We start from the raw sequence: 9,943 nt of genomic DNA, 5'->3' as shown, positions 1-9,943 counted from the left end.
TCCTTCTGTTTCAGGCAATAAAAGCACAAATTTCTAACTGTTTAGCGTTTGCATAAAGCCCAAATCATCAAGTAGTGGATGATTCTTCTTCTATTAAGTCCATTGTGGTGAGCTGCTGATAAAGATCTTTGCGATTTAAAGAGGATTGCTACTTGTAAGGCAGGCTCAAAATTTTAAGGTTTTAATTAGAGAAATTTTCAGAAATCACTATGTTTTAGTGATTATTAGCTTGCTATAGCTGTCATTTATTAAATTACTTCATATAGCTATGTTTTCAGTTGTTATAGACTGTATTCGATGTATTTTTACTACTGTATTCATGAATACAATAGCAAAACTCGGCGAAAAACATGTGAGTCCAGCTAAGCAGAGAATGTATTCGACTGTATTCGCGAGCTGTATTCGTGAATACAGTTACGAAATTTGCAAAAAAAAAAGGTCTTCAGCTATTTAAAAACGGTAAGTGAATTAATTAATGCGATAGACTCCTAATATAACTCAACAAACTCAATTATAACACACAAAATTTATAATTCCAGTTATAGAAAAGATTTTCAACCGAAAAACACCCCAAAAACAGAGCAATCTTCAGAGATTCAATCCATCATTTCTTTTTTTAGTGGTATCTTTACTAAAATATTTTTTAGTGGTATCTTTACAAATAGATTTATTTATTGAAATTATATAATTACATTGAATACAGTTAAATACATAAAAATACATTGAATACATGAAGTATAGCAGGTCATCTATAGTGCAAAAACATATGAATACATACTGCAGATACATTTGAATACATATATACATCTGAATACATAAATTATATTAATTAAAAAAATATATGAATACATTCATGGAATACATCGAGACAGTGAATACAATGAAATACATGGAATATAACGAGATACATTGAAATATAATTGAAAAAAGGACAGTAAATACAAGAAATACAGCGAGATACATTGAAATACAATGGGAAAAAAAAGTAACAGACTCTTCAAGTTTGTCAGTCCCAAACTCCGTCCCCAATCCACCGATATCCAGGCCGCCGCCATGTGGGGCGTCGCCACCGGTACCGGCACCCTCTGAGTCATCCAGGTAGTAAATCTCTCATTTATGCTTTGAAAATTTTGAGATCTGCACTTTTGGGGCCTTTTTCATCCTTGGAAGGATCAATAACTTCCCTTATAGCAAATCCTGCATTTGGACTTCCTGAGGGAATAAATAGCTTTGGTGGTATAAATTATGCCAATGCTGCATCGCCAATGGGGCTTGATCTCGACAATGGTATGTCAAGTCCTCCGCCAGACATTTCCACAAGCTTGGCTAAAAAATTGAGAGAGATAATGGAGATGAATTAATGGAGAATCATTGATAGAGAGAATGGGGAAGAGAATGGTGCTGTGACAGAGAGAAATTGGAGAGAGAAGTTTACTTCCTATACGGTAATTTTGCGAGAGAAAAATAATACACAACATATTTAATGGCTTAAAGGTAGGAAGTGACCATAAATAAATATTTTGCTATAAAAATTAAAAGGTAGTTATAGGAGATAATTTTTTAAAAGAGTATTTATTTATAATAATTAAGGTATCAACCTTTGCTATATGAGGTAAAATTTTCTATTAATTAAGCTTAAAAAGGGACACACCTGAAGAATAATTGCTCATAATAATGAAGACTTTTCTAGGATCAATTACAAACTCATAACAACACAACAAATTGAACCTTGATCATCGGACTCTCTTTTTACACTCAAATGAAAGAAGTAAAAAGAAAAATGAAAAGTTTTAGAAAATAACAACACTCGTGCTATATTTGATGAAAGGCACACCTAAATATTTATTTCAAAAATATTTCTGAAATTAGGAATTATTATGCAATTACAGTACTAATAAAGTTTTGACTATTTTCTTAGTTAATGCTTCTAGTAATATTAGTGCTATAGGAATTTTAAAAATGAGATTGGCTCCATCTTTTTTCTGATATTATTATATTAGATGTGCACGCCATATTTATAACCTAGTTATAAAGGATGACCTAGAATTATTTACCTACGCTCTTGATAAAATTCAACTTGCTATCTATTATCTATCTATATTATTATAAAAGCACGAATACAATGTTGATAGACCAAAATAACCTTAAAATAATTTTCACTAAAAGGCATAAGAAGAGGACACAACCGGAAGTAATGCACGTTAAAATAAAGAGTTGTAATTATAAAAGAAATTGTACTTAGTATTTAAGATTTTGCCTGAAATATGCCTAATTTGTAATGGGTTCTAATAATTTTTTCCTTTTTTACAAGAATGGTATTAACTATTTCAATAGTTTTAGTTTGATTAGGAGTAAAAGGGTTCTTCGTCAGATTTTGTTATTCTCTTACTTCAATTTTAAAGCAAGACTCATTGCCTTAATACTGGATAAAATATCCTTTTTTACATTATTCTTCACATAACTTTGTAGGTCATATTTTGGTCAAAACAATATAAATAAAATTCTATTAAAATACTACTTCCGGATAAAATAGACTTTCTATATTGGAAATTGATGTTGCCCGTGGGTTGGGTCTTTTGGGAGTTTTTTCTTTAGTTTATTTTAAGCTTTTTTTTTTTTTTTTTTTTTTTTTAAACTTTTAGACAAGGCAAAGAATAATCTGCTAACTGAAAGTCTGAAACAATAAGTTAATCAAAGAAAATACAGAGTAAAATAACTTATTATTCCTATCATGTCAAAATCATAACGAATTAATTTTAAATTCTTCAAAAGCTAACTATTTTTAAAAAAATAATTTTGTGTTGGATAAAATTATAAGATATAAAAATTTAAAGTTAAGTAATAATAGTGTTCTTAAAATTTATAATGAAATTTCATAATAAATATTTATTTCATTAAAGATTCAATTCCATGTCGAATAATATTTCAGAACTCATAATAATTTTTGAAAAAAATATCAACTAGAAATTGTTATTTTTCTACAATTGTAACATTCAGAATAAAAATACTTACTTTTCCTAGATTAACATGACAACAACAATAACATGGCAACTCCAAAACGTTCAAATTGTTGTGTTAGATTTAAAAGGCTAATTTTCTTTTTTTACCTTTTTCTTTAAATACATAGAAAATATCCTTAAAACTTTGATAGACTTTTATGCCCTTAAATACTAGAGTTATTAAAGGTGGATAAAATTATAATATTTAAAATATTACCCTAGGATGAAATTCTTCCCGATTTAAACTCCACTTACCTTGCATATAAATTCCACTCTACCAATATCGAGAACTTCTAATTCAATTAAAAAGTGATAACGTTCGAGATAATTATGAATTTGAACAAACTTCTAACATTAATCAAGTTCCAACTTTTCATATATATACCATATGTGTTCTACTTAATGTGGAAGTTCCGTACCATCCCGACATAGACACAAGCACTTTTAAACACTTATCGACTTGGAGAAGGACACTTTGTATAATTTATTTATGTCTACCTCAAACAAATTAGGTTGTACTTATTATTATGGAATATCAATCTTCTAGAGGTAATTTATTAATTTTGTTCAAATATTAGTTTCATGTATCTAGCTCAACAGGTTTAGACATAAACGAAGCATCAAACACGCAGAGGAAGCAAGTGCACAGTTGCCTGTAGTAGCATTTGAGCTTTGGCAGAGTGAGTAATTTATTTCAACATCTTTGTATGTTAAATCTGGTTAAGATTTTTTATTTATAATTTCATAAAATGAGTTCCTTCTCTAGATTAAAAATAAAAGGAGTTGTATGTTGTAACTATCTCAATGGAAAATAAACTGTGTCGGTTTGGCTTCTTATTCCAGTGTATTATTTATCCGTTCTGATATGATGACATTCTTTAATAATGTGTTTCATCATCTGTTATTGCACTCAAAGAACATATGCCTTTCTAGAGGTAATTTAATTTCTTAATTTCATGAATTTTCTCTTTAAGATTAACTTAATATATTTAATGCAGAATTCATGAAGTATATCAGCATGCAATATATTGCTATTGTTGTTCTTTCTTTAAAGGTAATTTAAAAAAAAATTGATATCTTCTTTGTTTTGGTTGATCTTACGCTTCACTTTAACAGACCCAATGGGAATATCAATATAAATTTTTAGCACAATTCTGCAAATTGGGATTTAGGAAGGTATCAGTTATCCAGTTCTCTTTTCTGTTACAAAAATAATATTATCACATACTATGTCTTTCTTAAAATAATTGTATAATAAAATCATCTATAATCAAGGATTTTACTCTTCTAAAGAATTTATTTTTAAATATAAAAGCCTAAAGCAAGTTGTCCAAAGATCTCATAAACTCTATTCTAATACATATCTATATTGTACTCGCCAATCGATACACAACTTGTATTTTAAATAATATTAAATAGAGATAATTTCATAGACCTCCCTTCAGGTTTGACTTCATAACACTAACCTCCTTTGTGGTTCACGATATTATATTTACCTCCCTTCGTTCATATTTGGTGTAACAAAATTATTAATTGACTAAAAATAGACAAGTTGTCCCCTAACGAGTTAATTTTATTTTTCTTCTATTTTGTATGACAAAGCTTTTTTTACTTCTTTTAATTATCACTTCTACGAACAAATAATACATTCATGCTACTCAATTTTTTTAAAACGATATCATTGCATATGTATTAAAGGCCCTGCAATCAGAAAATGAAATTTTTTAGCGATCAAACATCAACATGCCATTGTTATCGTGCAACGCACGTTCATAGAAACTAGTACTTTAAAATCCCAAATATTGAAAAGATGAAAATAGTTTAAGAAAAGGTATCATAAGTGTGGCTTGCCTTATAGAGAAATTCCACGAGAAATAAAAACTAGATGGAATTCTTTATATGAACAATTAGTAGTTGCTTATGAATACAGAAGACCTATACAATTAGTATTTAATGCCCATAATGGTGATCCTAGAGATCATATTGTAGATGGAGATTGAAATACCGTTTTTTGAACTTATTATATTTTTTTAAAAAATTTTATAGTGCTATAAAATTATTTTTAGTGTGTATTATCCTACTAATTTATCTATGAAATTTCATACCGCTCTATTCTATATGTTATTAGCTAAAATCAAGCTACACCGCAATTGTTAATGTCATGATTGAAAATTATAAAAAGTATTTTTTTTCCTATTCTACCTATTTACTGTGTTACTGCTCTTTTAAATCCTATCATAAAGGCAAATTGTAAAATTAAATATATGCATAAGCGATCATTATCAAATACTACTACATAAATTGCTACATCTTCTTCTTCTTATTCAATTCAACCTTTAAAAAATTGGCTATGCTTGAAAGTCATGCTAATACTTAGTCCCTTCGATAAAAGATGAACAATGGGTCGTGCTCTTCACAAATTAATGAACTTGATGTTTATATGCTACATGATATAGTAACAAACAACATTTATGTTGAAGATGAACGTGAAGACTTACTGAAATAAGAGGTAGCATAAAAAACACTTACTGTTCTAGCAAGGACGGCTCGAGAAGTGTTGAATATTCAACCATTTTCTGTAGTTTCAGAGAGCTTTTTTAGTGCTGGAACCTGAAAGGTATCAAATCGGAGACAACATAGACTCTTTAGAACGAAGAGAAAACACTTTGTCCACAGAGCTCCTATCAGGGGAAAGCGGCATGGAGGAAGCCGAACAATTTGGCCAAGATATTCCAATTTTAACGGAAGAACCAAAGAAAATCCCACACAAATTAAAACAATCATGTAAAGTTATGTTATTTTATTCTTTTAAAAAAATTATACTAAAAGTATAAAGTTTATATTCCACTCAAAATTATAGGTTCTTAGCCCTAGAATTAATTTTCATACTCTTGTCTTATTTAAATATTTAAGTTTTATTTTAAACTTTAAAAAGAAAAACTACCTAGGGCCCGATCCCATCCCGTCTCATCCCACTATAATCCGGGCCACTTAGTAACGGCATGTTCCCTCTAATCCGAGCCCGCCCGCCCTGGTCACCGGTCCCCGATTTCCTCATTTCATCCAGAGTACGTCTCCCTTTCCTGGTCCAATGTCGTTTATCGACTACCGTAACACCTTTAGGGGTCGTTTGGTTTGAATACAACTTATGCCGGGATAAGTTATACTGAGATTAGTTATTGTAGGATTAGTTATCCTGGTATTATTTTTTATTCACTGTTTAAGTTATCCCGATACTAATTTTAATCCCGAAATAATTTATACCAGATTTGCTAACCAAATAAAATATTAAGATGGTATTAAGTTTTTATACCAATACTATACCTTTTTATACCTCATACCAAACAACCCCTTAGTTGGACCAATATGCATCACTGAAGAAAAAGTTTCGGTAATGAGAAGCTAGATTTACTTCTATACCTATGTAATTTTCAGTTTTCCATGATTTTACTTGGAGGATAGTAAGATATACTCGAATAAGAAGTATCTGAATTAACAATAAAAATTTATTTTAGCATTAATATAATAACAATAAAAAATTAGCACTCTTTTCAACTCAAGGGAAAAATTTATTTTAGCATTAATATAATAACAATAAAAAATTAGCACTCTGATTAAAGCTGTATGTCACGGAACCGTTTTTCTGAGGATTCTGTGAGGACAGCGAAGTTAGCTTGAGTGCTACTTAGCTTCAGTCCTAAACAATAAACAGCACAATCGTGCTGAAGCGATGGCAATCACATGAAACAAGTAAGAAAACTATGAAAGAAAGAGACCAAGATTTGGGAGGCAAGTGCTATTTTCTGTTGTATTATCAAATATCTGCTGATTACAAAGAATGAGTCTAAAGCCTATTTATAGAAATCAAAATGGCTATACAAAGAGGGTAGTTGGCAGGGCTGGCAAGGCTGTCTAGCAGCCTGGTGCATTCCAGCCTGGCAAAGCTGGCAAGCTGCCTGGTGCATTCCAGCATGGCAAAGCTGGAACGGCAGCTTAGAGGGATCCTGCTGTCAACCATGGCCCAGAATGTCAAAGATGCTCTCCCACTTTCGGCTGCTTGTCCTTTGGTCTGCTGACTTTCTGCCAAAGGTGCCTTTTTGATGGCATCTCATGACTTCTGTGAAGCCCTAAGTGTTTTTCCACTGATGGTTGTCCGAGATTTGGGCTCGGACAAGCCACGTCGCCGCTAGAATTACGAAAAATTAATAGGTGTGACGGCGGGGCGGTACATGTAGCTGATATAAAATAGAAGCAACATAAGGAACAGAAAGCAGATGTGAAGTTATGTTCATCAGTGAGGAGTCACTAGACCTCATAAACCTTGGCAGAAATATTATATATGTATATGAATATATTTTAATAATAAATATATAAATAAATTAACACCCTAAACAATTAAAGTTGTATACGGTTAAAACCGGGCCTACCCGATTTTAATATTTGACCGAGACCGGAAGATTGTATCGAATGACGGCCTCGTAATGGAACAGACTAAATCACGAAGACTAGGTACCAAGTTCAGAACAGAGGTACATGTCGAGATCGAGGCTAGTAGCGATCAAAGCCAAACGAGACAGACATCGAGCAAGATCGAAGATATCACAATAACAGAAAGGCGAAATATTCGTGACTGGTCGAGGATCACAGCGTAAACCTCAGTGACTGGTCGAGGATCATGGCGTAAATCTCGGAACAGATCAAATCAGAAACGATTAATTAGCTAATCATGGGATTTTTTTCTGTAATTAGAGTTATACCATAAGTAGAACTCCTCTATTATATAAAGGGGAGTATTAACTATTTTTAAGACGCATTGTTCTCGCATAAAAAAACCAATATAACTCTCTCTCTTTAGCTTATACTCTCTTGTCAATCAGCTTGCTTTATTCTTAACTGTTTTGGTATCAATCAATTCGAGGGCATCCTAGCTCGAGGGTCGAATTCCGTTTCAACATTGGTTCGCTTTACTTTATAGTTCATTTCTGTCATTAATCTTCATATTTATCTATTGGTATTAAGTGAAATCACATATCCTTAGAACCTCATTATAAGTTTAATTGTTATCTAATTTTAAGCGACTTCTACGTTAGTCGAACTTTAGGTGAGGCCGAGACTCGGTACCCACATTTAGAAAAATTAGCACTTTCCCTAATAAGCGCCTCTAGAAAATTAAAACCATATTTTCAGTGTCACCCGATCTGCGTGGTGACTACTTATCCTCTTTGCAATATTTTGCATAAGCCCGAACTTTCGGGCCTATTGGCCAAATGTGCTGTTGAGATCAGTGGGTACGATATCGAGTATCGACCCCGAACGACCATCAAGTCTCAAATCTTAGTGGACTTCGTGGCTGACTTTATGCCAGCCCTAGTACCCGAGGTCGAAAAGGAACTATTAATAAAGTTGGGTACATCATCAGGGGTATGGACCCTCTTCACAGACGGTGCTTCGAACTTGAAGGGGTCCGAGTTAGACATCGTTTTGAAGCCACCCACGGGTAATACAATTAGACAGGCTATTAAAACTGCCAAGTTAACTAACAATGAGGCCGAGTATGAGGCCATGATTGCAGGTCTTGAGCTAGTTAAAGGTTTGGGAGCAGAAGTCATCGACGCCAAATGTGACTCCTTGCTTGTGGTAAACTAGGTCAACAGAACCTTCGAGGTTCGAGAAGATTGAATACAAAGATACTTGGACAAACTACAGGTGACTCTACATCGGTTTAAAGAATGGACCCTACAGCATATGTCTCGAGAACAAAACAGCGAGGCCGATGCCTTCGCAAATTTGGGGTCATCAGTCGAAGACGACGAGATTAGCTCAGGGACTGTCGTACAACTTTCAAGGTCAGTAATCGAAGAAAGCCACGCCGAAATCAACTCCACAAGTCTGACCTGGGATTGGAGGAACAAATATATCGAATACCTAAAGAACGGAAAGCTTCCATCAGATCCTAGGGAATCGAGGACTCTACGTACGAAGGTCGCACGATTCACATTGGCCGAAGATGGAACACTGTATAGAAGGATGTTCGATGGACCATTGGAAATATGTTTGGGACCAGGAGATACCGATTACGTCCTACGATAAATCCACGAGGGCACCTGTGGAAATCATTTTGGTGCCGAATCATTGGTTCACAAAGTCATCAGAGCAGGATACTATTGTGCCGATATGGAAAAAGATACAAAAGAGTTTGTTCGAAAGTGCGACAAATGTCAAAGGTATGCGCCGATGATTCACCAACCCAAAGAGTAACTCCACTTAGTCTTATCCCCATGGCCATTCATGAAATGGGGAATGGATATCGTCGGCTCTCTACCATCGGCCCCAGGTAAAGCTAAATTTATTTTATTTATGACTGACTATTTCTCTAAGTGGGTTGAAGCACAGGCTCTCGAGAAAATTATAGAGAAAGAAGTCATAGATTTCATCTGGGACCACATTATATGCCGATTCGGGATGCCTGCCGAGATCGTATGCTACAATGGAAAGCAATTCGTCGGCAGCAAAGTGACAAAGTTTCTCGAAGATCACAAAATAAAAAGGATCATGTTGACGCCATATCATCCTAGTGGGAACGGAAAGGCCGAATAGACAAACAAGACCATCATTCAAATTAAAACAAATATTTTCAGTATCACCCGATCTGCGTGGTGTCTACTTATCCTCTTTGCAATATTTTGCATAAGTCCGAACTTTCGGTTTGATTGGCCAAATGTGTCGTCAGGATCAGTGGGTACGATATCAAGTATCGACCCCGAACGACCATCAAGTCTCAAATCTTAGTGGACTTCGTGGCCGACTTTACGCCAGCCCTCGTACCCGAGGTCGAAAAGGAACTATTAATAAAGTCGGGTACATCATCGGGGGTGTGGACCCTCTTCACAGACGGTGCTTCGAATGTGAAGGGGTCCGGGCTAGGCATCGTTTTGAAGACACCC

This window comes from Nicotiana tomentosiformis, chromosome 4, assembly GCF_000390325.3.
Source record: "Nicotiana tomentosiformis chromosome 4, ASM39032v3, whole genome shotgun sequence".
Lineage (NCBI taxonomy): Eukaryota > Viridiplantae > Streptophyta > Magnoliopsida > Solanales > Solanaceae > Nicotiana > Nicotiana tomentosiformis.
This window is presented reverse-complemented; position numbering follows the sequence as displayed.